The sequence below is a fragment of the Eubalaena glacialis genome, chromosome X, assembly GCF_028564815.1.
Source record: "Eubalaena glacialis isolate mEubGla1 chromosome X, mEubGla1.1.hap2.+ XY, whole genome shotgun sequence".
NCBI lineage: Eukaryota > Metazoa > Chordata > Mammalia > Artiodactyla > Balaenidae > Eubalaena > Eubalaena glacialis.
Window position 1 is genome coordinate 9,865,938 of NC_083736.1, and position 3,320 is coordinate 9,869,257.

The following is a 3,320-nucleotide window of genomic DNA, read 5'->3' on the forward strand; positions in this document are numbered from 1 at the left end:
CTTGTGTTTTCCTATATTCCCTGTCCCAAGCATGGTGTCTGATGCTGCTGCCTCAGTTATTTGTTGACGGTTGTTGAATGACTACTCTGTAATATACCTCTTAAAATGTTACCTTCAGTATTGTATGCAGTACTCCAAAGGTCAACTGGATTCTATACTTCTGTTACTGCTGGCCATTACCATAATATTCTTTTTATAAATAAATCATATATCCCATTCACATGGAAATTGTTGGCATGTAAAACCCAACAACATCTATTTTACTGAGTTACAGTTGATTTACAATATTATGTAAGTTTCAGGTGTACAACATAGTGATTCACAATTTTTAAAGGTTATACTCCATTTATAGTTATTATAAAATATTGGCTCTATTCCCTGTGCTGTACAATAATATATCCTTGTAACTTATTTATTTTATACATAGCAGTTTGTATCTCTCTCTCTTTCTCTCTTTTTTTTTTTTTGGCCACATGCGGGAAGGCTGTACAATATATCCTTGTAACTTATTTTTTAAAATACATAGTAGCTTGTATCTCTCTCTCTCTTTTTTTTTTCTTTTGGCCACGCTGCACGGGTTACAGGATCTTAGTTCCCTCACCAGGGATTGAACCTGGGCCCACGGCAGGGAAAGTGCCAAGTCCTAACCACTGGACAGACTGCCAGAGAATTCCCAGTAGTTTGTATTTCTTAATCCCCTACCCCTATCTTGCCCCTCCCCTCTTCCCTCTCTCCACTGGTAACCACTAGTTTGTTCTCTATATTTGTAAGTCTGTTTCTTTTTTGTTACATTCCCTAGTTTGTTTTGTTTTTTGGATTCCACATATAAGTGATATCAGACAGTATTTGTCTTTCTCTTTCTGACTTATTTCACTTAGTATAATACCATCCAAGTCCATCTGTGTCATTGCATATGGCAAAATTTCATTCATTTTTGTGGCATAGTAATATTCCATTGTGTATATATATCTCCACATCTTCTTTATTCATTCATGTGTTGATGGATGCTTAGGTTGCTTCCATATCTTGGCTATTGTAAATAATGCTGCTTTGAACATTGGGGTCCATGTATCTTTTCAAATTAATGTTTTCATTTTCTTTGGATATATATTCAGCAGTGGAATTGCTGAATCATGTGGTAGTTCTATTTTCAGTTTTTTGAGGAACCTCCATACTGTTTTCCACAGTGGCTGCACCAATTTACATCCCACCAACTTCTTTTAAATGAGTGATTATGAAGCTGGGTCTCCTTCATTCTGTTCATGTGAAATGGATTTATTGAACTTTTACAATATATCTATTCTTATTTAATTTGATTTTGTTTGTTTCAGCACTTTGTTCCAGCTTACTGAGATACTTTTTAATCTTCACTCTATTACATAATATTCTGCCCCTCCTATCCTTGAGTAACTAACAAATTGAATGAGGAGTCAATGTCTTCAGTGATGTTGGTAACAATGTGGTTCTGTGGCAAGCCACTGGAATCTCCCCTCCATCTTGATCAAAATCCATTAATCAAACACTTTGTGTAGTGTACATTTGACAGAACTATTAGAATCAAAGCCTAGGCCAAAAGAAGCTAAGGGAGTTGGGGACAGAACAGAAAGGGGAACTCTTTGAGGTGTGAAGACTTCAAATGCTTCTGAATCATCCAGAGAGTAGCTATCACCTAATCTACTAAAATGAAGGATTGCCTTCTATTTGGTATGCACATATATGAATGAGTAAATTGATCTGTGATTCCATTGTATGTCATAGCAGCAATGGAATCATAACCTGTAAAACTTGATATCGTCTCTCTCTCTCTCTCAGTCTCATTAATTTTGAGGATGCAGAGAATGTTGGAATGGAAGGGATCATAGAGGTATGGACAAATCTCTTATTGTTCAGACCTGCATTTTCAGGTCTGATAAAAAGAAGAAGAGTGAAAGCTTACCAACCAAGTTTCTAGCCTGGTAGGTGAACCTCAATTTCCATTCATGAAAGGTTTCATCTAGAACTATGCAATGTATATTTTTGACAGCTTTAATGAGATATAAATTATATATATACCATACAATTGACCCATTTAAAGTGTACAATTCAATGGTTTTTAGTTTATTTACAGAATTGTGCAACCGTCACCATGCCCTAATTTTAGAACATTTTCATCACCCCCAGAAGAAACTCAATACTTACTAGCAGTTACTCCCCAAACCCAACACTAACATATACCCCCGGCCCTAGCTAATCTACTTTCTATCTCTATCATTTGCCTGTTCTGGACATTTTATAAAATGGAATAATGCAGTATGTGGTCTTTTTTTAATTAAATACATTTGACGTGTAACATTGTGTAAATTTAAGATGTACAATGTGTTATTTTGATACATTTATATATTACAATATTATTGCCATTGTCCTGAAAAAATATGGAATGCTTCATGAATTTGCATGTCATCCTTGCGCAGGGGCCATGCTAATCTTCTCTGTATTGTTTCAAATTTTATTAATAGTATGTGTGCTGCTGAAGTGAGCACAGTATGTGGTCTTCTGTGTCTGGCTTCTTTCATATAGCATAATGTTTTCAAGGTTTATCCACACTGTAGCATGTATCAGTACTTCTTTTTATTGCTGAATAGTATTCCATTGTATGAAAAAAATACCACAGTGTGTTTATCCGTTCACCAGTTAATGAACATTTCAGTTGTGTTCACTCTTTGGTTATTATGAATAATGCTGTTATTGGGCTACAAGTCTTTGTGTGAGCATACGTTTTCATTCTTCTTGGGTAGATACCTAAGAGTAGAATTGCCGGGTCTTATGATAAATTATGTTAAACTTTAAAGAAATTGCCAACCTATTTTCCAAGGTAGCTGCACCATTTTACCATCTCACCAGCGATGTATGACAGTTCCAGTTTCTCTACATCTTGTCCAACATTTGTTGTTGTCTAGACCAAGGTACTATTTTCATTGACACTAGAATGACATTTATTTGAGGACTGATTACTTTTTTTTTAAACATCTTTATTGGCGTATAATTGCTTTACAATGTTGTGTTAGTTTCTGCTGTATAACAAAGTGAATCAGCTATACGTATACATATATCCCCATATCCCCTCCCTCTTGCGTCTCCCTCCCACCCTCCCTATCCCACCCCTCTAGGTGGTCACAAAGCACGGAGCTGATCTCCCTGTGCTATGCGGCTGCTTCCCACTAGCTATCTATTTTACATTTGGTAGTGTATATATATCAGTGCCACTCGAGGACTGATTACTTCTTATTACATATTTCAGAAAATTGAATTTCAGTTAGGGAAGGCTGGAGGTGATAAAAATT

The 3,320-nt window shown here is 35.9% G+C and overlaps 1 non-coding gene across 1 annotated transcript; it reads right to left on the reverse strand.

Annotated features, from left to right (window-relative positions):
* Positions 1–2,405: 2,405 nt before the first annotated feature.
* LOC133082858 (U6 spliceosomal RNA) lies at positions 2,406–2,508 on the reverse strand. The gene has a single exon (XR_009699074.1). It is a non-coding gene; the product is annotated as a U6 spliceosomal RNA (small nuclear RNA).
* Positions 2,509–3,320: the final 812 nt, after the last annotated feature.